Genomic DNA, 25,923 nt, shown 5'->3' on the forward strand with positions numbered 1-25,923 from the left:
CAGCGCTCTCCTTCCTACCAGTGCTCCCATGCACGCTAGCACTTTCCAGCTCTCCTCAGTACCAGCGTCTCCAGGTAGCTAGTACTCTCCTGTGGGCTAGCGCTGTCCAGGTTGTCAGCGCTCTCCAGTGCCTCAGCACTCCCCAGCGCTTCCACACTCCGCAGCGCATCAGGGTTTTTCACCTCGCCAGCGCGATACCACTCACCAGCACGTCAGCACTCAACAGCATGTCAGCGCTCTCCAGCCCTTCAGGGCTCTACAGCGCATCAGTGTTCTCCAGCGCATCAGCGTTTGCTAGCACGAACGCAGTCACAAGTACATCAGCACTTTCCAGCTCACCAGCGCTCTCCTGCGAACCAGCTCCGTCCAGTTTGCCAGCACTCTCCTGCGCGCCAGCGCTCTCAATCTCGCCAAAGCAATCCAGCTTGCCAGTACTCTCCTGCAAAGCTAGCGCTCTCCGGCCTGGCAGAGCTCTCCAACTCGCCAGTACTCTCCTTCGCGCCACCACTCGCCAGCTGGCCAGAGCTCTCCTGTGGGCCAGTGCTCTCCAGCTCTCAAGCGTGCTAATACTCTCCAGTGCGTCATCGCTCCCCAGCGTGTCCACGCCCTCCAGCACCTCGGCGTTTGACAGCTCGCTGGCACTTCAGCGTCCTCTAACTCACTATCGCTCTCCAACTTGCCAGTGGTCTCTAGCTCCTCAGCACTCTCCAGCATGTCAGTGCTCCTCAGCGCTTCCACGCTCTCCAGCGCATCAGTGTTTACCAGCACGCCAGCGGTTCCCAGCACAACAGCGCTCCCCAGCTCGACAGCAATCACCAGGACGTCATCACTCTCTATCTCGCCAGCGATTTCCTGCGGGACAGCTCTGTCCAGCGCACCAGCTATGTCCAGCGCGCCAGCACTTTTCTGCGTGCCAGCAGTCTCCAGCTCGTTAGCGCTCTCCTGCCCACTAGCTCTCTCCAGCTCGCCATCGCTCTGCAACATGCCAGGGGTCTCCAGCGCTCCAGTACTTTTCTGCACGTCAGCGTTCCCTAGCATGTCAGTGCTTTCCAGTGCATCAACGTTTACCAGCTCGCCAGAACATCATCGCTCTCCTTTGCGCCAGCGCTCTCCTGCATGCCTGCATTCTCCTGCGCGCCAGAGTTCTCCGTTTCGGCAGCACTCTTCTGCGCCCCATGACCCATCGGATCGGCAAAGTTCTCCAGCGTGTCAGCGGACTCCAGTGCGTCCACGCCTTCCAGCTCATCAGTGTTAGCCAGCTCTCCAGTGCTCGCAAGCACCACAGCACTCACCAGCACGTCAGGGCTCTCCAGCTCGCCTGTGTTCTCCTGCGCGGCAGAGCTCTCCTTCATGCCAGTGCCATCTATCCAGCGCTCTCCAGTACACAAGAGCTTGCCAGCGCCCCCTAGCGCACTAGCGCTCTTTATTGCGCCAGCACACTCCAGCTCGCCAGCGACCTCCTTCACGGCAGTGTTCTCCTGTGTGCCAGCGCATCCATGCTCTCCTGCGCATCTGCATATGCCAGCTTTCCAGCGCTTGCCAGGACGACAGCCCTCTACTGCGCTGCAGCACTCTCCTGCTTGGTAGAGCTCTTCACTGCGCTAGCCCTTTCCTGCGCCAGCGATCTTCAGTGCGGTAGCCCTCTCTTGCACGCTAGCGCTCTCCACCGCATCAGCATATGCCAGCGCTCCCCAGGGTGCCAGTACTCGCTCTTCAACTCGCCAGCACTCTATTGTGCGCCATCCCTCTTCCACTCGGCAGTGCAGTCCTGCTTGCCAGCACTCTCCTTCCCACTAGTGCTCCCTTGCGCGCCAGCACTATCCAGCTCTCCTCAGCGCCAGCGTCTTCAGGTAGCCAGCACTCTCCTGCGCTCTAGCGCTGTCCAGCTTGTCAGCGCCTCGGCACTCCCCAGCGCTACCACACTCCGCAGCGCATCAGGGGTTGTCACCTCACCAGCGCAGTAGCACTCACCAGCACGACAGCAGTCACCAGCATGTCAGCGCTCTCCAGCCCGTTAGCGCTCTGCAGCGAGTCAGCACTCCCCAGCGTGCAATGATTTCCAGCGCATCAGCATTTGCCAGCACGCCAGCGGTCTCCCGCGAACCAGCGCTGTCCTGATTGCCAACACTTTCCTGCGCGCCAGTGCAATCCAGTTCGCCAGTACTCGCCAGCTGGCCAGTGCTCTCCAGCTCTCAAGCATGCTAATTCTCTCCAGTGCTCCAGCACTCTCAATTGTGTCTACGCTCTCCAGCACCTCAGCGTTTGCCAGCTCGCTGGCACGTCAGTGTTTTCTAACTCGCTATCGCTCTCCAACTTACCAGTGCTCTGTAGCTCCCCAGCAATCTCAAGCATGTCAGCGCTCCTCAGCGCTTCCACGCTCTCCAGCGCATCAGCGTTTGCCAGCACGCCAGCGGTTCCCAGCACGACAGCAATCACCAGAACGTCATCGCTCTCTAGCTCGCCAGCGATTTCCTGCGGGACAGCTCTGTCCAGCGCGCCAGCACTTTTCTGCGTGTCAGCTCTCTCCATTTCGGCAGCACTCTCCCGCCCATCAGCGTCTCCAGCTTTCCAGCACTCTCTTGCGCCCCAGGACTCATCGGATCGACAATGCTCTCCAACGCATTAGCGCTCTACAGCGTGTCAGCGGTCTCCAGTGCATCCACGCCCTCCAGCACATCAGTGTTAGCCAGCACCACAGTACTCACCAGCATGTCAGGGCTCTCCAGCTCAACTGTGTTCTCCTGTGTGCCAGCGCTCTCCTGCACACCAGTGCCATTTATCCAGCGCCCCAACGCTCTCCAGTACACAAGAGCTTGCCAGCGCCCTCCAGGGCACTAGCGCTCTTTATTGCGCCAGCACTCTCCAGCTTGCCAGCAAACTACTTCACGCCAGAGTTCTCCTGCGCACTAGCGCTCTCCAGCGCGTCAGCATATGCCAGCTTGCCAGCGCTCGCCAGGATGACAGGACTCTCTTGTGCCCCAGCGCTCTCCTGCTCGGCAGAGCTCTTCAGTGCACTAGCCCTCTCCTTTACGCTAGTGCTGTCCACCGCATCAGCATATGCCAGCGCTCGCCAGGGTGCCAGTACTCGCTTGCGCTCCAGCACTCTATTGTGCGCCATCCCTCTCCCACTCGGCAGTGCTGTCCTGCCTGCCGGCGCTCTCCTTCCCACCAGTGCTCTCTTGCACGCCAGGTAGCCAGCACTCTCCAGCGCATCAGCGTTTACCAGCAGGCCAGCGCACCCCAGCACGACAGCGCTCCCCAGCACGACAGCAATCACCAGAACGTCAGCGCGCTCTAGCTCGCCAGCGAATTCCTGCAGGCCAGCTCTGCCCAGTGCGCTAGCACTTTTCTGCATGCCAGCGGTCTCCTACCCACTAGCTCTCTCCAGCTCGCCAGCGCTCTGCAACGTGCCAGCGGTCTCCAGCGCTCCAGCACTTTCCTGCGTGTTGGTGCTTTCCAGCGCATCAGCGTTTACCAGCTCGCCAGGACGTCATCGCTCTCCAGTTCGCCAGCGCTCAATAGCTCGCCAGGGGTCTTCTGCTCGCCAGCACTCTTCAGCGCTTCAGCGCTCTCCGTCACAGCAGGACTCTCTTGCTCTTCAGAGCTCTCCGTCTTGGCAGGTATCTCCTGTGCGCCAGTGCTCTCCAGCTCACCAGTACACTCTCGTGCGCACTAGTGCCCTCCGGTTTGATAGTGCTCTCTTGCACACGAGCTCTTTCCAACGCGTCAGCAGTATCTAGGGCGTCAGTGCTTCCATGGTGGCCAGTGCATCAGCGTTTGCCAGCTCTCCAGCCTGCCAGTGCTCTCTTGCGCGCCAGCTCTCCCCGTCTCGCCAGCACTCTCCTGAGCCCCAGAACCCAGTGGATCGGCAGTGCTCTCCAACCCGTTAGCGCTACCCAGTGCGTCCACGCCCTCCAGTACATCATTGTTATCCATCTCTCCAATGCATTAGTGCTCTCCAGCGTGTCAGCGGTCCGCAGCACGTACACGCACTCCAGCTCATCAGTGTTAGCCAGCTCTCCAGTGCTCACCAGCACCACAGCACTCACCAGCACGTCAGGGCCCTCCAGCTCGCCTGTATTCTGCGCGCCAGTGCCATATATCCAGGGCTCCCCAGCGCTGAAGCGCTCGCCACTGCATCAGCGTTTGCCAGCACATCAGCGTTATCCTGTTTGCTAGCGCTCTCCTGCGCGCCAGCACTTTCCAGCGAGTCCACGTTACCCAGCGCATGAGCTGTTGCCAGCTTGCCAGAACACAAGTGCTCGTCAGCACAACAGCACTCGCTAGCATGTTAGCGCAACCTAGCTCACCAGCGCTCTCCAGGTTTCTAGTGCTCTCGTACACGCCAGCACTATCCAGCTTGCCAGCACTCCAGCTCGGCAGTGCTCTCTTGCGCGTGAGGAATCTCCAGCTTGCCAGTAATCTCCAATGCATCAACGCTTCCCAGCGTGTCCACACTCAATAGCTTATATGTGTTTGTGAGCTCGACATCACCCACTGTCATGTCAGCGCTCTCCATTTCGCCAGCGCTCTCCAGCTCGCTAGTGCACTCCTGCACGCCAGTGCTCACCAGCACCCTCTTGTGCGCCGGCGCTCTCCGTCTCGGGAGCGCTTACCTGCGTGCCAGCCCTCTCCTGCGCTCCAGCACTCTTTATTGTGCCAGCACTCTCCAGCGCATCAGCATATGCCAGCGCTCGCCAGAACGACAGCACTGTATTGCGTGCCTGCGCTCCCCTGTGTGCCAGCATTTTCCAATTGGTCAGCAATCTCTTGCTTGTCACCGCTATCCAGCTCGCTAGCACTTTCTTGTGCCCCCAGCTCTCTACCGCTCGGCAGCGCTCTCCTTCGCGCTAGCGCTTTTCTATGCGCCAGCACTCTTCAGCGCGGCTAGCAATCTCCTGTGCGCCAATGCTTGTCATTTTACCAGCGCTCTCCAGCGCATCAGCATATGCCAGCGCTCGCTAGGGCGACAGCACTCTCTTGTGCGGCAGCGCTCTCCAGCTCGCCAGCACTCTATTATACGCCATCGCTCCCCTGCACGCTAGAGCTATTTAGCTCTCTTGTGCGCCAGCGCTCTCTAGCTCAGCAGCGCTCTCTTGTGTGCCAGAACCCTTTGGATCGGCAGTGCTCTCCAACGCGTTAGCGCTCCCCAGTGCATTAACGCCCTCCAGCATATCAGTGTTAGCCAGCTCTCTAGTGCTCACCTGTACCACAGCACTTAGACCAGTATGTCGGCGCTCTCCAGCTTGCTTGCGCTCTCTTATGCGCCAGCGCTCTATGGTTCTCTCCGGCTCTGCAGCGCTCTCCTGTGCGTCGGTGCTCTCTAACTCGCCAATACTCTCCTGAGCTCCTGCTTTCTCCAGCTTGGCAGCACTCTCCTGCTCACTTGCTAGCTTCGATCTAGCACTCTTTTGCTCGCGAGTGCTCTCCAGTGCGCTAGGACACTCTTGCGCACCAGTGCTCTCCAGTGTGCCAGCGCATCAGCTCTCACCAGCACGTCAGCGCTCTGTTGCTTGCTAGTTGTCTCCTGTGCGCCAACGATCTCCAGCTTGCCTGTGCTCTCCTGCTTCCCAGCACTCTCCAGCTCACCAGCGTGCTCGTACTCTCCTGCGTGCCAGCCCCCTTCAGCGTGTCAGCACTCTCCAGTGTATAATCGCTCTCCATCGCCTCAGCATTTGCTAGCTCGCCAACACGTCAGCGTTCTGTAGCTCAATAGCGCTCTACAGTTTGCTAGTGCTCTTCAGCATAGGCCACGCTCTCCAGCGCATCAACGTTTGTCAGCTAGCCAGCACTCATCAGAACGTCGGTGCTCGCCAGCGCTCTCTAGCGCACCAGCTCTCTCCAGCGTGTCAGCATTCTTTTGCATGCCAGCACTCTCCAGCTCGCCAGCGCTCTCCTGCGCGCCAGCTCCCTCCAGCTCCCTCGTGCTGTCTAACGTGCCATTGGTCTCCAGCGGGTCAGTGCTCTCCAGCGCATCAGCGTTTGCCAGCTGACCAGGAAGTCTGCTCTCTCCAGTTGGCCAGGGGTCTCCTGCGAGCCAGCACTCTCCTGCGCTTTAGCGCTCTTATTCTCGGCATGACTCTCCTGTGCTTCAGTGCTCTCCGTCTCTGTAGGGCTCTCCTCCGCGCCAGTGCTCTCCTTCTCGGTAGTGTTCTCTTGTGCACCAGCGCTCTCAAGGGCACCAGTTCTCTCCAGCGCGTCAGCACTCTAGAGCGTCCGCGCTCCCTAGCGCATCCATGTTGTCCATTGCATCAGTGTTTGCCAGCTCATCAGCGCTCTCCAGCCCACCTGTGCTCTCCAGCTTGCTAACACTCTAGCACGCCAGCGCTCTCCTGCATGGCAGAGCTATCCAGCTGGCCAGTACTCTCCTGTGCGTCAGCGCTTTCCACCTCACCAGCGCTCTCCTGCCTGCCAGCATTCTCCTGCTTGCCAGCACTCTCCTTCGCGCCAGCTCTCTCCGTCTCAGCAGCACTCTCCTGCGCTCCAGCACCCTCTGGATCGGCACTGGTCTCCAACGCGTTAGCGATCCCCAGCGCATTCACGCCCTCCAGCATATCAGTGTTAGCCAGCTCTCTAGTGCTCACCAGTACCACAGCACTTACCAGTACATGTATGTCGGCGCTCTCCAGCTTGCTTGCGCTCTCTTATGCGCCAGCGCTCTATGGCTCTCTCCGGCTCTGCAGCGCTCTCCTGTGCGTCGGTGCTCTCTAACTCGCCAATACTCTCCTGAGCTCCTGCTTTCTCCAGCTTGGCAGCACTCTCCTGCACACTTGCTAGCTTCGATCTAGCACTCTTTTGCTCGCGAGTGCTCTCCAGTGCGCTAGGACACTCTAGCGCACCAGTGCTCTCCAGTGTGCCAGCGCATCAGCTCTCACCAGCACGTCAGCGCTCTGTTGCTTGCTAGTTGTCTCCTGTGTGCCAACGATCTCCAGCTTGCCTGTGCTCTCCTGCTTCCCAGCACTCTCCAGCTCACCAGCAGTGTCCAGCGCGAAAGCTCTCTCCAGCTTGCCAGCACTGTCCTGCGCGCCAGTGCTCTCCAGTGTGTCAGCGCTCCTCAGCACATCCAATCTCTAGCGCATCAGCGTTTGCCAGCTCGCCAGCATGCCAGCGTTCGCCAATACGACAGCACTCATCAAAGCGTTAGCTCTCGCCAGCACGCCAACGCTCACCAGCACGAGAGCACTCACGAGCATGTCAGTGTCTATTAGCTCGCTGGCGCTCTCCAGCTTACCTGCGCTCTCCTGCTTGTCAGCACACTCCAGCTTGCCAGCACTGTCCTACACGCCAACGCTTTCCAGCTGGCCAGAACTGTCCTGCACGCCAGGACTCTCCAGTGTGTGAGTGCTTCTCCGCGGGTCCACCTTCTCCAGCGCATCAGCGTTTGCCAGCTCGCCAGCATGCCAGCGCTCGCCAATACGACAGCACTCACCAGAATGTCAGTGCTCTCCAGCTCGCCAGCACTCTCCTACGCGCCAGCAGTCTCCAGCTCTCCAGTGTTCTTCAGCGCGCCAGCTCTCTCCAGCGCAGCAGCACTCTCCTGTGTGCCAGCGCTCTCTATCACGTCAGTGCTCCCCAGCGTGTCCACGCTCTCCAGCACATCAGTGTTGCAGGGGTTTGCAGACTGTGGCCAGATATAGAACGCAGACCGCCTAGTATTCGAATGTCGACCACACTCCAACGTTCACTACACAAAAAGATAAAACAGTAGAATAATCATAAATCTGGGTAAAAGGTAAACAATCAAGGAAGAACTGGTCACTGGGCACCACCCCTTGATTTTATATTGGGCAAAGGGACCCAGCTAGAACATTACTTCCTTCTTATCTTCCTTATTAATAGCTAAAGGTTTGTATCTTTAGGAAAAAATAAGAATTATCTCTGATTTTGTCATGTCATTATTACTTGAAATTAAGAAACACCTACCAAAATAAAAAAAAAAAACAACTTGGTTCTTCTTTATTGAAAATACATTACCAAGCAGAGGGACGGTAAACTCTAGAAAAGATGAGAAATTCTAAGGTTGTAGCTGGGTCCCCTTGCCTAGTATAAAATCAAGGGGTGGTGCCCAGTGCCCAGTTCATTTTTGACTTACCTTTTGCCCAAATCTCTGGGTATTCCACCTTATAGTTTTTGTTTAGTGAAAAGGTGTATTGTGGTGGGCATTTGGACACTAGGCAGTGTGCGTGTTATGTCTGTCCGTAGTGTGCAAACCACTACAGCTGCTGCATGGGGCGGATCTTTGGACAATCTCTGTGATTCATTCTGGGTATTGCATCCCTTTCACTCAATCTCTCCCTCTATTGACTCAGAATCCAGTTCCATTGAGCTCCAATATGAAGGGATCTGTAAAGGAGCTGGCCCTCCAGGCCAAAATCCAGACTATGTTGGAGAAGGGCGCTCTGCAGGAGGTCGTCGACGTGTCCATAGGATTCTTCAGTCGACTCTTTCTTGTGAAAAAGGCGTCTGGAGGCTGGTGGCCTGTCATTGACCTCTCGGCTCTGAACAAGTTTGTTTTACAAACTCCGTTCAGCTTAAAGACAGTCAGACAAGTGGTAAGACCTCAAGACTTCTCGTCCACACTGGATCTCAAGGATGCCTGCTTTCAAATCCCAGTCCATCTACCTTCATGGAAATATCTAGGGATCTTACATGACAACTGGCAATACCAGTTCAAGGTGCTGTGCTTTGGTCCTTCAACAGCACCTCAGGTCTTCATGAGAGTTTTTGCCTTAGTGTCAACCTGGCCCACAGGATCGGCATCTGCCTCCTAAGATACCTGGACGACTGGCTGATGCTAGCAGACTTAATGGCAACCCTCTTTCAACACCGAGACAAACTCCTTGTCTTTTGCCAAGATCTGGAGATCGTGGTAATTCTTGAGAAGTCATCCCTGCTTTCCTTTCAAAGATTGGTTTACCTAGAAATGATCATCGGCACCAGCCTGCAGAAAGTCTTCCCATCAGACTACAAAATCCAGAGGCTGAGGAAAGTGGTAAGCCCATTCCTCAACGAGACGCTTTGATGGTGGTTACGTCTCCTATGTCCCCTGTCATCCCTAGTCTATCTAGTTGTGAACAGCTGCCTCTGGATTTGATCTCTTCAGTGGCAGCTAAAATCCAGGTGGGTTTAAGATGAGGACTCCCTGGATACGCTGGTCCCCGTGGTACCCGAGCAGCTGAAGGGTAGCAGACGAGAATCTCCGCCAAGGGGTCGACCTTCTCGTTCCTCCCCCAGAGTTGATGCTTTTTCAGATGCGTCAAAAGGAGGTGGTGTCCCACATACTACACCACATGGCCTCCAGGCTCTAGTTAGAGTCCAAAAGGTACCAGCATATAAATCTTGTAGATATGAGGGCAACCTTTCTAGGCATACAGAAGTTCCATCATTTACTGGCGGGTCATTCTGTGGTGTTGATGACTGACAACATGACGGTCGTGGCTTAGGTGAACAAGCAAGGCAGTACCTTTAGGCAGCACCTTTGCCATCTAGCAGTGGAGATGCTAAGATGGGCAGAAGACAACTCATTGTTCCTATCAGCCTGCTTCATTCCAGGCTAGAGGAATGTGCTTGCAGACAATCTAAGCAGAGTGACTCGGATGATGGGCTTCGAGTGGTCTTTGAATGATCTAGTAGCCAACAGTCCTAACTTTTTGAGGTTCTCCAACTGTGGATCTGTTCGCGATATCCCTGAACAATAGGCTCCTTCCCTCCTGCTCCCTAGTTCTGGTTCCTCAGGCTTTCTGGAAAAGTGCATTCCAGCAACGGTGAGACAACATCGACGTTTACACCTTTCCCCTGTTCTGTCTGATGAGAAGGGTTCTCAACAAGACCAGATCATCTAAGAACCTGTCAATGACCCTTATAGCTCCGCTATATCATCACGCCAAATGGTTCCTGGACCTTCTTCATATCCTGACGAAGGTTCCGAGAGAACTCCCTCAACTTCACAATTTACCCAGACAACCACATGTAAACATCATTCACAAAGCTGTAGTATCCCCGTGACTTCACGCCTGGAGATTATCCAGCATCTCCTCCCTCAGAAAGACTTTTTGCAACAGGTTGTGAAAAGGATGTCTGGATACCTTCGAAGGTCTTCCGCTTCAGTCTACCAGGCCAAGTGAACTTTCTTCTGTGGTTGGTATCATGGGAAGGGGTATCTCTCCCCTTCATGCCACTATTCCAACAATAGTGGAGTTCTTTGTTCACCTTTGGGAAGAAAAACTCCTCTCGGTCTCGGCGGTGAAAGGCTACTTCTCAGTAAGGCTGAAAGTAGTTAATATTTCCTCTTTGTGGGAATTTTCTCTCCTCATACAGAGTTTCGAGCTTATCTGCCCTCAGTTGCAAGTTTTACCACCTCCATGGAACGTGATTCTTGTCCTTCGGGCCCTGAAGGGTGCCCCCTACGAACCATTACGCTAGGCATCAGATCCCCACCTGACTCTAAAGACAGTTTTCCTATTTGTATTAGCCTCGGCCAAGAGAGTTAGCGAATTTCACAGTCTTTCATACGACGTCTCCCACTCAAGGGGATGGGGGGAGGTAATGTTCGGCTTCGTCCCTGAGTTTATTGGCTAGACTTAAAATCTGGGAGTAGCAGAGCCTAGATTTAGGCCCTTCTGGATTGGGAGTCTTCATAACATAACTGATGATCGAGATTAACTGTTACTTTATCCAGTGAGGAGTTTGAGGTACTCTCTCTCAGGAGAACAGCAGCAGCTCACCCCCGAGTGTCAGCACAGAGAAGGCCAAGAGCAAGATCACCAAAAACACCATCTCTGCTTGGATTCGCAGGGTCACTGACCTGGCCCTGAATCCCGATCCTCCTCCACAGACGAGACAAACCAGAGCTCATGACGTTAGGGGTATCAGCACGTCCCTAGTGTTCAAGAAGAACTACTCTGTGGATGCAGGTCTTACAAACGGGCATGTGGAAGTGTCAGAATACCTTCACCGCCCACTACCTGAAAAACGTGACCTACATGAACTGGAGACGTTCTCCATTGGCCCTGTGGTGGCTGCACAACAAGTGGTTTAAACACCTCAGGCTTCTTGAGGAACAAGTAGCAGATGGTTAAGGGCAAAGGTTACCCGGGATTAGTCTGGGATGAATGTTAAGAATGACTGGCTCCTTCTCTCTTTCATTTTTCCCTCTCTTGGGGAACTGCACCTACGGTCCTCTGCAAGTTTGCCTCATCTGTCTGCAGGTAAAGCCATTTCCTTGTGTAACCAAACATAGAAATAATGCTTGTTGCATCCCCATACCCCCTGGCGAGGTGGGATTGGGTAACGTCTATGGTTGATTCAGAGAGTCCTATGTTTCTGAGAAATCTTACCTAGACTAGTCACACTGCTAGTTTCACACAATCACACAGATTGCTCAGGAAGCTAACCAGGTTTTGCACAGATTTTAGTGAAGTATCAGGGTTTCTTCCTGTTACATGTGGAGCATGTTTTGGGAAAACCCTGGGTCAAACACCAGCCAGTTGGTTTGGACTTCCACCCTCCTAAAGGATGATTCTTCCCTAATAAAGAGCAAAAGGGTTTGTATTTAGTGTCGTAACAAATGACAAATTTGAAAGTAATCTGCATTTTTCCTAACGATACAAACCTTAAGCTCTTTGGCCCACCATTACTTGTACCCTTGTAAGTCCTGCTTGCAATCAAAAGTGACGAGACAAGACAGGTGTGTGTGAGCGGGGTAGCAGGCTACCCCTCCACCCCCGCTAGCCAGTGGTGAGGTAGTTACACCTAGCTAAATGTCTTATGGCTCGTCCTCCAGCTTCCCCAAAATTATATCCCTAATAAAGAGCTCAAGGTTTGTATCGTTAGGAAAAATACAAATTACTTAGAAATATGTCATATTTATTATGTCCCCTTTCTCCAAACAAGGTGGAGTTGGGCAATGTATAGATTATGAATGGGCTCACCCCTACTGTATACTTATCTATTCACCTCCCATTGAAGTCTTTTACTCCTTCCAGCATTGATTGCCCAGGCTGTCATCCTACAAGGAAAACGAGGTGTCAGGCTGCCTCTTGAGGAGCTCCTATGAAGCACATGAGGTCATCCTGGGACAGAAACCAGCCAGTTGGTTTGAGGTTCTCAACCCACCTTAAGGTGAGTCTCCTACGTAAAGAGCAGAAGGTTTGTATGCTGCACTGGAACAAATGACAATGGTTCCGTAACTGGAATACAAACCAACGCTATTTATAGGGGATATATAGGGGTATTACTTTCAACGAAGCTGAAATGACGAGCCATTAGAAATTAGCGAGGGTTAACCAACCATACTGCTAGTTAGCGGGGAGATGGGGGTTAGTAGCTTCCTCTCTCAACTACACACCTGTGACTGTACTTTGCTTTGCTTTTGGCCCGGACGGAGAATGGGTGTTGCTGCTCTTCCTTCTCACCAATTTGGACAGCCATTACTAATCACTTTTTTGTTTTTTCTTTTCAGTTTGTGTGTGTCTCCCCTGCCAGCCATGCGTACCTGCCCTTGGCCCGATGGCAGCTCCTGCGGAACATTTTTTGTCCCCTGAGGATACTGTTCCCCACCTTTTGTGTCCGGCTTGTTGGAGGCAACAGAGTAATATTGATAACAAGTGTAGTGAGTTTTGGTAGTGGTCTGCCTCCCAGTGGGAAAGGTTTGGTATATGGCAGAAGAAGAAGTCTAGAAGGGATTCTTTTCCTTTGAAGGTCTCCTCAAACAGAAGAAACCCAAAGCTTCTTCTTCCAGCTCCCAGCCTTCCTCCAAAGCTTCTTATTGACTGGTTTCCTCCAGGAACCATCGAGGAGTAGCGCAGGCCCTTTAGCTCCTGGACAACCTCGGTCCTCGAGAGACGAGGACGCTAGCGAAGCGGCTCTGCCTCGCCCCCTTGGTGAGTCCTTGTCTCTCTCTCTCCTTTTTTGCAGATTTGGCTGTTCCTGGGACTGCTTGATCCACCTTCCAAGGAGATGTTGGTGCAGCGCTCGTCTGCTTCGGAGGTGGATCCTTTCGCCCTTGTGGAGCTTGGGGTGTCTGAGGAGTCGTCTGCTGCTTTGCTGGCCAACTCTGTTCCTGTCTCTTCCTTTGCTCCTTCCGCTGATGCCGAGGACTGCGCTCCCCCTCTCACCAACCTTTCTTCGGGGTTGGAGCAAATTCCAAGGCATGTCTCTCCTGCAGGTGATCACTTCTCTCGTTTGCAAGAGACCACCCATGAAGACTCCTCTTCGGAAGCCTGCTGACAATCGGCATGCTGATCAACCTGCTCCTGCAGAGGCTCGTTCTCGGGGTAGTCCCCTTCGCCGAGCTCACCCACCCCTTTGCCTCAGACTAGCTCCTTCATCTCCGGTGAAAAGATTTGTTCAGCTCTTCAGCGTCCTCTGTGCAGGAATCCTCTTTGGATGATCTTCCTCCTCTTCTTAAACCTAGTTCCCGACCTTCACCGGTATTTTTGGAATCGCTGCGGTCTCGTTGTTTGCCAGCCTTGCGGCGCTAAATAGACCATCTCACCTTGTGTCCTACTCGTCAACGAACTTCGGTTCGTGACTCACCTTCTGACTGTACAGCTGCTCATCGTTTGCCGTCAAGGATCCGTTTATGATCCTCTTCTGTGGTTGCTCGCCCTTCCACCGATCGGCAGCGCGCCGATCTCCTGCTCGCCAATCTCCAACTTGCCAATCGCCGAATCGCCGATTGTCGACACGTTGATTGGCGAGTCAAAAGCCTGTTCCTCTTCAGCTCGTCATCGGTCTTTGGCTGCACACCTGTCTCTTTCCTGTTGTTCCCCAGCAACTCGTCGCTCTCCAAAAGAGGAAAGCAAACATCACCAGACGTGCGTTCCTCATCGTTCACCATCTCCTTGTTCTCCTCTCCGCAAACACAGAACATCGCGCTCACTGGGGAGAGCGGGAAAGAACAAGCTGCAGGAATTTGAGATTCCGAAGAGACCACCTACATGGTCGATTCCTGTTCCTCGGAAGGAGAGGACATTACCGCATCCTCCCTCGAAGGACAGGTCCAGGATATCTTCTACAGCTTCTTCTTTTCAGGCAGACCTAGTTGTAGTTTCCACTCCTAGGGATCTTACGATCCCCTTCCCTCCAGAGGGTGTCTCTGACAGAGCTGCTGTCAGTCGGCTGCCCTGGTTTGGGCCCTTGATCAGAGCGGTTGCGCAGGCTTTCAAGCCCGCTTTCTCTGAACTAGGCCTCAAATCAGCGGCTATCTCGACCCCCCTGAAGAGGAAGAGAGGAGTGGACGACGTGGTTACTTCTCCAAGGGCAAAACTGGTTCCTCGGAAGCTGTCGAGGAAGGTTCCCTCCCCTCCCCAGACTTTCTCTCCATCCCCCGTGGACGAGGGTTTTCCGTCCTCGGGATTCTTGTGAGGTGAGGCGTTCTCCCATCGCACCAATGGGACAAACCCCACCTCGCGCCGAGAAGTCTCCTCGGGTGGAGGCGGAGAAGAGCCCCCTACCATCTTTGTTGGAATCCTGCATCCCTCCCAGGAGGGAGTCGAAGGACTCCAAAACGGTCCCGAAATCTTCATCGAGGATCAGACCAGAACCAGCTAAGCCCGCGGAGAACGTCCAAGAGTCCCCCCAAGAAGAGCCTTTGGAGACTGGAGACCTTGCTGCTAGTCCATCAGGAGGAGAGCCGCCGGAGTCGGAGCATGCCTTTTGGCAAGTTTTGGCTCTGATGAGGAACCGTAACGGATTTTTGGATCCAGAGATTCCTCCTCGAGAGGGCAAGGACACGGTTCTGGACCGAGTCTTTGGTACTCAAAAGCCCCCTAAAACCAGCGTGGCTTTGCCCTGGTCCCAGGGGGTCAATATTGCCAGAGATAAGGTCGAGAGCCAGCTCTCCGAGCTAGCCTCCTCCAGCCGTTCCAGTGCCGGAAACAAACTCCTCCCACCTCCTCGTGTCCATCAAAGGAGGTACTTTGAAATCATGGAGGAGTCCTGTTTAGCTCTTCCCCTCCACCACTCGGTGGAAGAGCTCTCCAGGAGAGTCCCTCTTGAGAGACTCTCCAACCGGCCAGTGTCGTTCTCGGCTTCAGAGATTCTCTGACAGGAGAAGGTAGCGAAGTGTGCCATGCAGGCCACTTCGTGGCTGGATATCTGGCTGTGATCTCTTGGCATCCTGATACGATCCGAAGACTTGTCTAAGGAGAGTACCAGGAAGGCCTTGGAAACCTTCCTTCTTTCAGGCACTCGTATCATCGAGTTTTTGGCCCACCAAGTCTCGAACTTGTTGGCTAACACTATCCTAAAATGCCGTGATACGGTGTCTGAAAGATTCAACTCGAAGGTCCCCAACACCAAGGTCAGTAAGCTCAGACATTCCTCCCTTTTGGGGAGTAGTCTGTTTGAGCCGAAAGATGTAGAGCAGGCGACTGAGAGGTGGAGGAAGTCCAACCAGGACTCCCTCCTCCAGAGGGCTTATCAAAGCCCTATAAGCCTCCAGCACCCCAACAACCTCGCCCTGCAAAGACAACAAAACCGGCAATAGCAGCAAAGGCAGCGGTGTCCAAACAGTCCTTTCCCGTCAAGGACAGGAGAGGCAAGAAGTCCTCCAGGGGAGGCAAGAATCCTAGGGGAAGTGGCCGAGGCCGCAAACGCTAGGATTGGCAGTCCCTCCACATGTCCACCAGTGGGGAGATGCCTCCAAAGTTGTGCGAACAGGTGGTAGCAACTCGGGGCCGATTCCTGGACGATCTCCGTGATCAGCCAAGGATATCGCGTCCCGTTCATAATATCTCTTCCTCCACTGACAGCGAATCCAGTGTCGTTGAGCTCTCTTGCTATGGGATCGGCAAGAGGGCAAGCCCTTTGGGCAGAAGTCAAGACCATGTTGAAGAAGGACGCTCTCCAAGAGGTCGTCGACGGGTCTCCAGGCTTCTACAGTCGACTCTTTCTTGTAAAGAAGGCGTCTGGAGGCTGGAGACCAGTCATCGACCTCTCAGTTCTGAACAGGTTTGTCAAGCAGACCCCGTTCAGCATGGAGACGGCAGACACAGTCAGACTCGCAGTGAGACCGCGAGACTTCATGTGCACACTGGATCTGAAGGACACGTACTTCCAGATCCCAATTCATCCGTCTTCAAGAAGTACTTAAGATTCAGCCTAGACAACAAGATCTACCAGTTCAAGATGCTGTGCTTCGGTCTCTCCACAGCACCTCAGGTTTTCACCAGAGTGTTCACCCTGATATCTTTGTGGACACACAAGATCGGCATCCGTATCCTCCGTTATCTGGACGACTGGCTGATCTTAGCAGACTCGGAGTCAACCCTTCTTCGACACCGAGACAAACCTCGGGGAATTTGCCAAAATCTAGGGATCATGGTAAATCTCGAGAAGTCTTCTCTGCTTCCTTCCCAAAGACTGGTATATCTAGGCATGATATTGGACACCAATCTCCACAAAGCCTTCCCATCAGATGACAGGATAGCAAGGCTGAGGAAGGTCGCAAGTCCTTTCCTCAGACGAGACGAACTCTCAGCCCAATCGTGGTTACGTCTCCTCAGCCATTTCTCATCCTTGGTCTGTCTAGTTCCCAACGGTCGCCTCAGAATGAGATCTCTGCAATGGCGACTCAAGTCCCGGTGGAGTCAAAGACACGATTCCCCGGACGTCTTGATCCCTATGGGTCTCGCAGAACAGACGGACCTTCAGTGATGGGTGGCAGACGAGAACCTACGAAAGGGAATGGATCTTCTCGTCCTTCCCCCGGAATTGGTGCTGTTTTCAGACGCCTCAAAGAAAGGGTGGGGGGCCCACGTTCTACACCACAGGACCTCAGGCCTGTGGTCAGAATCAGAAAAGGGCCTCCTTATAAATCTGCTAGAAATGAAGGCTGTTTTTCTGGCCCTTCAACACTTCCAACAGCACCTGGCAGGTCACTCTGTGGTGGTGATGAGCGACAACACCACAGCAGTGGCTTACATCAACAAGCAGGGAGGTACCTTTTCACAACAGCTATCCCATCTTGCAGTAGAGATACTGAGATGGACTGAAGTCCACTCGATTCCACTTTTGGCTCGCTTCATTCCGGGCAAAAGGAATGTGCTCGCTGACAGTCTGAGCAGAGCGTCTCAGATGGTGAGTATCGAGTGGTCTTTGGATCGTCAAGTAGCCAACAAAGTCCTGATTTTGTGGGGTTCCCCGACTGTGGATCTGTTCGCGACAGCGTTGAATTTCAAACTGCCGCTGTACTGTTCTCCAGTCCCAGACCCCAAGGCTCTCTGGCAAGATGCTTTCCAACAACGGTGGGACAACATTGACGTATACGCCTTTCCCCCGTTCTGTCTGATGAGGAGGGTACTCAACAAGACCAGACTATCGGTCAACCTCTTGATGACTCTCATAGCTCCGCTGTGGCATCATGCAGAATGGTTCCCGAACCTTCTGCATCTCCTTACGGTGCCTCGGAGAGAACTCCCTCCACGACATGAGCTACTCAAACAACCACACACCAACATCTTTCACAAAGCCGTAGCTTCGCTTCGGCTTCACCCCTGGAGACTATCCAGCATCTCCTCGCAGAGAGAGGATTTTCGTAACAAGTTGCGGAAAGGATGTCTGGACATCTGCGAAAGTCATCCGCAGGAGTCTACCAGGCGAAGTGGAGAGTTTTCTGTGGTTGGTGTCGTGGAAGGGGTATCTCTCCACTCGATGCCACTATTCCAGCAATAGCGGAGTTCTTCGTGTATTTGCGAGAAGAAATGCACGTTTCAGTCTTGGCAGTGAAGGGCTATCGCTCAGCCTTAAGTCTAGCCTTCAGGCTTAAAGGAGTGGACATTTCTTCTTCGCTAGAACTTTCCCTACTCATACGTAGTTATGAACTTACCTGCACTCAGTCGGAAGTGAAACCTCCTCCATGGAACGTGGTTCGACTCCTCAGGTCTCTTAAGAGACCTCCCTACGAACCATTACGCCAGGCTTCAGATCGCCACCTTACTTGGAAGACGGTGTTCCTACTAGCTTTGGCGTCAGCCGAGCGAGTTAGCGAACTTCATGGTCTCTCGTATGACATCTCCCATTCAAGATGATGAGGGGAGGTAACGTTCAGCTTCGTCCCTGAGTTTATTGGTAAAACTCAGAATCCGGGAGTGCTGGACCCTCGCTTCGACTCCTTCCGGATTTCAAGTCTTCGTTCCGTAACAAATGACCCAGACCATTTCCTATTGTGCCCAGTAAGGAGTCTGAGGCTATACCTGAAGAGAACAGGTGCAGTTCGTCCCCAAGTGCGGGCTTTGTTTGTCAGCACTGGGAGAACGAAGAGGAGGGTTACCAAGAGCACCATCTCAGCATGGATTCGAAAGGCCATCCATTTGTCCCTGAATCCTGACCCTCCTCCGTCACGTCGCCCTAGAGCTCATGGTGTCGGGAGTAGCTACCTCCCTGGCCTTCAAGAAAAACTTCTCAGTGACGCAGGTTCTGCAAGCAGGGGTGTGGAAGCGTCAAACGACCTTCACAGCCCACTACCTGCAAGACGTGACCCACAGGAGGCTCGATACGTTCTCTATCGGCCCTGTGGTGGCTGCACAACAGGCTCCTTAATGGACAAGTAGCAGAGGGTTGAGGGCATTGTTACCCGGTTTTAGTCTGCATGAATGAAAAGGTATGCCTGGACCTTATTCTTTTCTTCATCCTCCCCTCTTGGGGAAAGCAGCATCCTGGGTTCTCTGCACAGCTGACCTCAAACCTCTGCAGGTAAACCATGTTCCCTTGTGTTCCTAGTATTAAGTTAATACTGTCGCGTCCCCATACCCTGACGAGGTGGTATTGGGAGAGTCCTATCCTTAAGTTTCCATCTAAAGAACTTCAGGTCAACTTCCTAGGACGAGTCACACATATTCCTTCACACACAACTTACGTAGGCCGCAGCCCTTGCATAGCAAGGTGCGAGCGAGGTGCAGGGACTCTTTATTGTTGAGTGCTGACACACTCAGATAATGAGTCCCCTGGCAAAGCCAAAAGCCAGTATGGCTGGGACTTGTTCCACCCTTCCTAAGGGTTAAGTCACCCACTTTAAATAGTGTGGTTTGTATTCTAGTTACGGAACAAATGACAAATTCGTAGATAATTTGTATTTTCCTAACTATATAAACCTTAGCTATTTAATCAAACTTGCCCGCCAGCCCTCTCCCCCATGAAGTCCTATCTCTAAGCAAAACTGGAGCTACAACACAGGTGTTTGAGGGGGGAGGGTAGCTAACTACCCTCCCTACCCCCTGCTAACTAGCGGTGGGGTAATAATCCCTCGTTAAAATTTTATGGCTCGTCCTTTCAGCTACGCGAAAGTAATTACCCACTTTAAATAGCTAAGGTTTGTATAGTTAGGAAAAATACAAATTATCTACGAATTTGTCATATTTTGCAACAGGAAAGGAAGAAGTGTATAATTCTCCTTTTACTGAAAGAGAACTTGATTCCGCACTCGCTACATGTAACGATACAGCCCCTGGACCTGATGGAATTCCATATGCAATGGTTAAACATGTACATTTTAATACAATGTTATTTATTTTAAGCATTATTGATAGAATATGGCATGATCATAGTTACCCAAGTGTTTGGGAACTAGCCATTATTTTAGCCTTTTTAAAACCTTGTAAGGACAAGTTTTTAGCAGCAAACTACCGACTTTTTGCATTGACATCTTGTTTATGTAAAATTATGGAGAAGATGGTCAATGCAAGACTGATGTGGTACCTTGAAAAGAAGGATATTTTATCACCAATTCAATGTGGATTCAGAAAAATGCACTCAACGACTGATGTGTTGATAAGACTTGAGTCCTCTATTTGTGAAGCATTTGCTTCCAAACAGCACCATGTGACAGTCTTTTTTGACCTTGCAAAAGCATATGATACCACTTGGAGATATGGTATACTTAAAACAATTCATGGATTGGGATTGAGAGGATAGCTGCCACTATTTATTCAGGCATTTCTTTCAAATAGAGTTTTTCAATATTAAACTTACCCGATAATCATGTAGCTGTCAACTCCGTTGCCCGACAGAATTCTACGGAAGGGATACGCCAGCGATCGCTATACAAGAGGGGGGTGTACTCACAAGCGCCACCTGTGGCCAGGTACTGCAGTACTTCTTGTTGACACCACTTCAATTTTTCCTCTGTCGTGCTTCCGGCAAGACGTTCATGGATACGCTTATAATTTTGGAGTCTTGTTCACGGATTTTGGTGAAGTATTGCTCTAAGATTTCAGCTTTCGCTATTCAGGAAGTTCTATTATTAGCTTAGCTAGCTTTTGGAATTAATTTGATTAATTATGGTGACGAAGAGAGTATGAACTCTCTTTCACCTTTAAATGGCCGACCCTTCCCTTAGACGGAAGTGTTGGTGTCTAAGAGAGTATAGACTCTCTTTCTTAATTTTGCTTAACAAAAGTTATAGATTTATTTTATATCTCTCCGCCTTTTATAGGCCTCTTCGATTAACTTCCTTTTATTATAAAATTATTAAATTTAATTTTTATATTTGTTTATATCCGACCTTTCCTAATAGTAGGCGGTCTTTTCTTGGTACCGAAGTTAATTAACATTGAGCCCGTCATTTCGGTTTTACCTGTTAACATATTATGCTATTTTAATGTTTTTGAAAGAATTTCTTTGATAGTCTCGTACTGTTTTCAAAGTTGAACTAACGTTTTGTTTTGTCTCTGCAGTTGTTGACGTTCAGAACGTTCAACTTGCGCTCTATCGTTACGATAGAGAGAGAATTTTCACGGTGTCACGTTGCAGTAAGAGTAACCGTGTCTAGCGTTTTGTTCATTCTTTCTTAACTTAATGGTTTTAATTCTAATAAAGGAACTTTTCATTTTGGGAAATATTTCAGTTTTTTCCTTTAACAATAATATGTTTTAACGATATATATGATTGGGCTCTTCTCTCAGGTTCTAAGTCAAGAGAGAGAGAGAGAGAGAGAGAGATAGAGACGGAGGGAGAAAGAGGAGGATAAACGTTTCGTTCAAGCGAGTAACGTTGTTATCGTTTTTGCTCTTCTCCCTAGTCTCTTTAGGGGAAGAAGGTAAACGTTTCTAGAGTTTTTTCTTGTTCTCAAGCTTTATGCGGTGAGAGATTTTAAACGTAGTTTATTTGATCTAGTGTTTAGTCTCTTTCCAGCCACTGAATTATTTATCTTTCATTAGATTTTTCTGTTACATTGTAATTCTGTTTTTGCAATTACTAACTTTTGAGAAAGGATAGAATTGCGTGTTTCAGGTACAAACCACTTAAAGTTTCGAGTTCAGTGAAATAAGTGCAAACAGAAAATCAAAAGTGATAAGTGATTAGCGCAAAGTGTGTCAGTGTTGTGCGTGAGGGTACTTCTGTGCGTGCCAGTCGTCCTCCCAGTCCGGGACCTCTTGCAAGCTCCCAAGCCCAGGGGAGAAGCAATGTCGAAGGGCAAAAGGGTTCGGCAGGCCTTGATCGGCGCACAGAAGTATCCTCGGTGGTTGTGGGCGTGTCTTACAGAGACCGTCACTCCCACCCGCAGACGATTGAGCCCTTATTTTGCTCGTCTGCAGAAGAAATTTCGGGGAGAAAACGCTGGTCTCAGGTCTCAAGACCTCTTAAACGTAAAGTCCAGACCTATGCCAGACGTACGAAGTTAGAGTTCAACAACCCGGATGCAGTCATTGGGTTAGCTCTGACTCTCCTCAGTCATCAGGTGACTGCACACCTCCTAAGAGAGGTAAGTCGATGCCTCAACAGACCTCATCTTCTATTAAGGCTTTGCCTCAACAGACCTTATCGTCTGTTGATCCCAAGACGACTTTGCTGCAGTCCATGCAGTCGCAGCTTGTGGTCTTAATGCGTGAGTTTCAGGCTGAGAAGGTTACACCTCCTCCTGCGAACGCTCCGCCTCTCCGCAGTCCAGTCTGCCAGGCGTACGAAGTTGAGGTTCCTCAGGCTACCTTACCGCGTTCTGAGTTGCCAGTTACCAGCGGTGTGCAGCAACCTCCGCCTCCTCCTGCGAGAGCTCCGCCTCACCGCAGTCCAGTCTGCCAGGCGTACGAAGTTGAGGTTCCTCAGGCTACCTTACCGCGTTCTGAGTTGCCAGTTACCAGCGTTGTGCAGCAACCTTAACCTTCCTTAAGGCAACCTCAGCAATGGGAGCAGGAGTCTTATGCCTTACTTCCTCCGCTTCCGCTTGCGGTTCCACCAGCGAGGCAACAATCTCTTGAGGTACGACAACCTCTTCCATCAATGAGGCAGCCACCTCAGTACTCGCTGCAGTACCTCAACTCTCGCAGCTCACACCTCAGGAACCTTAACTCGTTCCTCAGGAACCTGCTACTGCGCATCCGCAATCCTTACAGCAAGCGCAACTCTTGAGGCAGCAACCTCATGCTATGAGTCAGCCACCTCAACGCATGCATCTGCCACTTTTTCCTCAACTTGAGCTTCTTCCCATTCAACTTGGGAATAACAAATGACAATAACACCTCATTACTTTCATAACTTGCATTTGTAATCATATACATGTATGCCTACACAAACATTATGATAATGGAGGTTATTTGTATTACTTATATAAAAATATATATGTATTCCTTGCAATATATTTTTAACAAATCGCAAAATATGGCAAAAATATCTTCTAAACAAAAATGAATCATGAGTTATGAATGTAAGGTAATATTATGTTGATTTTAAACCCCATGCAAGCATGCATGTAGTAATGCAGTGTTGCCAACAGGGCGAGTTTCCCTTTCCTGAGGTGAAGTAGATTATAGTACATTTAGTGTAGCTTAATTCTACGATTATCATGCCGGCTATCAAATTCATCAACAAAACAGTCTAAATCAATTCCCTCGGCACGTGCACTTTCAATGGACGGTAATGCGATATTACTCACTCTAGCACTGGTCATGGAATTTCTGAGAAATGTTACACGCCATGCAACACGCTCTGCTTACCTTACAGCATGCTCTACATACAGCATGCTCTGCATACAGCATGCTCTGCATACAGCATGCTCTGCATACAACATGCTCTGCATACCTTACCGCATGCTTCTCAGTCACACATCTTTGGTTGTTGCCAACTCACTAGACTGTCAAGCAGTTTCATAACGTTGCCTTCTAGTCTGCTGCTTTTGCACCAGTGAAACCCTCACTGAGAGAACTTAGCTTTTCTCGGATATGGTCCCTGTAGATGAGAAAGTGCTTTTCTCCCTCCTTCTGATATTCCCTTGAGGACTCTGTCATTTGGAGAGGAGCCTTTAGCTGCGTAGCCTCCTATGGACTTTTATTTAAGCATAACATGCTCCCAGGGAAGGTAATGGTTCCACTTCAGTCGCTAACCCCGTCTGTTACCACACCTGCTCCCATAGACCTTGAGCTGTGTTGCAAGACATGCAGTCCTAGTTTAGTCCTTGTTAGAGGATTTTTTTGTTTACGGAGTCAGTGTGTCACTGGGAAGACGTTCAACAACCAGCAGAAGTGACTTGTTGTGACGCAGTGCGGCAACCTCAGCAACCCGATAAGGAGTTGTCTGTACGACCCAGACAGTCTAGACAGCTTCGGGTTGTCACTGTACTTCCTCGCTTCCCCATGGTTGACGGTTCACAGACTGTGCAGCAGTACCATGATCTTGTGTCCGGCTCCGTCAGACGACTGGCTTTTAAGAGCTCCCACAAGTCGTCGCTGTCTGGAGATTCTCAGATGGACTATGGATCTGACCAAGGAACTGGGCCTCCTGGTCAATTTTGAGGAGTCTCAGCTTGTCCCATCCCAGACCATTGTCTCCCTGGGTATGGATCTTCAGAGTCGAGCTTTTCGGGCTTTTCCGTCGGCCCCAAGGATCTTCCAAGCCCTAGAATGCATCCAGAGCATGCTGAGAAGGAACCGATGCTCAGTCAGGTAGTGGATGAGTCTAACAGGGACACTTTCATCGCTGGCCCTGTTCATCGTGTTAGGGAGACTCCACCTCCCCCCCTTCAGTATCATCTAGCTGCTCACTGGATAAAGGACATGACGCTAGAGACGGTCTCAGTTCCTGTTTCCGAAGAGAGGAGGTCTTCTCTCGCGTGGTGTAAGAACAGCTTTCTTCGCAAGGAAGTCTATCTTTGGCTGTTCAGAAACCCGACCGCCTTCTCCTCTCGGACGCATCAGACACGGGCTGGGGTGCGACTTTGGACGGACAGGAATGCTCGGGAACATGGAATCAGGAACAAAGGACACTTCACATCAATTGCAAGGAGTTGTTGGCGGTTCTTCTGGCCTTGATAAACTTCAAGTCCCTCCAGCTTAACAAAGTGGTGGAGGTGGACTCTGACAACACCACAGCCCTGGCTTACATCTTCAAGCAGGGAGGGACTCTTTCGTGAAGTTGTTCTAGATCGCAAGGGACCTCCTCATCTGGTCTAAAGATCGAAAGCTCACGCTGGTAACGAGGTTCATTCAGGGCGGTATGAATGTCATGGCAGATCACCTCAGCCGGAAGGGTCAGGTCATCCCCACAGAGTGGACCCTTCACAAGAATGTTTGCAGCAGACTTTGGGCCCTGTGGGGTCAGCCAACCATAGATCTGTTCGCTACCTCGATAACCTAGAGACTCCTGTTGTATTGTTCTCCGATTCCAGACCCAGCAGCAGTTCACGTGGATGCTTTTCTGCTGGATTGGTTCCATCTCGACCTGTATGCATTCCCGCCGTTCAAGATTGTCAACAGGGTACTTCAGAAGTTCTCCTCTCGCAAAGGGACACGGCTGACGTTGGTTGGCTCCGCTCTGGCCCGCGAGAGAATGGTTCTTAGAGGTACTGCAATGGCTGGTCGACATTCCCAGGACTCTTCCTCTAGGAGTGAACCTTCTACGTCTACCTCACGTAAAGAAGGTACACCCAAACCTCCACGCTCTTCGTCTGACTGCCTTCAGACTTTCGAAAGACTCTCAAGAGCTAGGGGCTTTTCGAAGGAGGCAGCCAGAGCGATTGCCAAAGCAAGGAGAACATCCACTCTCAGAATCTATCAGTCTCAAGGGGAAGTCTTCCGTAGCTGGTACAAGACCAATGCAGTTTCCTCAACCAGTACCACTGTAACCCAGATTGCTGACTTCCTGTTATATCTAAGGAAAGTAAGATCCCTTTCAGCTCCTACGATCAAGGGTTACAGAAGTATGTTGGCAGCGGTTTTCCGCCACAGAGGCTTGGATCTTTCCACCAACAAAGATCTACAGGACCTCCCTAGGTCTTTTGAGACCTCAAAGGAACGTCGGTTGTCCACTCCAGGCTGGAATCTAGACGTGGTCCTAAGGTTCCTTATGTCATCAAGATTTGAACCTCTCCAATCAGCCTCTTTTTAGGACCTCACATTAAAAACTCTTTTCCTCGTGTGCTTGACAACAGCTAAAAGAGTAAGTGAGATCCACACCTTCAGCAGGATCATTGTTTTCACATCTGAAACGGCTACATGTTCCTTGCAGCTCGGTTTTTGCTAAACGAGCTTCCTTCACGTCCTTGGCCTAAGTCGTTCGAGATCCCAAGCCTGTCCAACTTGGTGGGGAATGAACTGGAGAGAGTACTTTGCCCAGTTAGAGCTCTTAGGTACTATCTAAAAAGGTCTTAACCTTTACGAGGACAATCAGAAGCCTTATGGTGTGCTATCAAGAAACCTTCTTTTCCAAGTTCTAAGAACTCAGTTTCTTACTATTCAGGCTTCTGATTAGAGAAGCACATTCTCATCTGAAGGAAGAAGACCTTGCTTTGCTGAAGGTAAGGACACATGAAGTGAGAGCTGTGGCTACTTCAGTGGCCTTCAAACAGAGCCATTCTCTGCAGAGTGTTATGGATGCAACCTATTGGAGAAGCAAGTCAGTGTTCGCATCATTCTATCTCAAAGATGTCCAGTCTCTTTACGAGTACTGCTACACCCTGGGACCATTCGTAGCAACGAATGCAGTAGTAGGCGA

The 25,923-nt window shown here is 51.4% G+C and overlaps 1 protein-coding gene across 2 annotated transcripts in view; it reads left to right on the forward strand.

Moving 5' to 3' along the window:
- The first annotated feature begins 11,987 nt into the window (after nucleotides 1-11,987).
- Nucleotides 11,988-25,923, forward strand: part of LOC137637446 (zinc finger protein OZF-like) — a 96,031-nt gene continuing 82,095 nt past the window's right edge. For both annotated transcript variants that reach the window (XM_068369640.1, XM_068369641.1), the window contains exon 1: nucleotides 11,988-12,120. The gene's annotated coding sequence lies outside the window, so the exon portion shown is untranslated. The remainder of the gene's footprint in view (nucleotides 12,121-25,923) is intronic.

This window comes from Palaemon carinicauda, unplaced genomic scaffold, assembly GCF_036898095.1.
Source record: "Palaemon carinicauda isolate YSFRI2023 unplaced genomic scaffold, ASM3689809v2 scaffold75, whole genome shotgun sequence".
Taxonomy (NCBI): domain Eukaryota; kingdom Metazoa; phylum Arthropoda; class Malacostraca; order Decapoda; family Palaemonidae; genus Palaemon; species Palaemon carinicauda.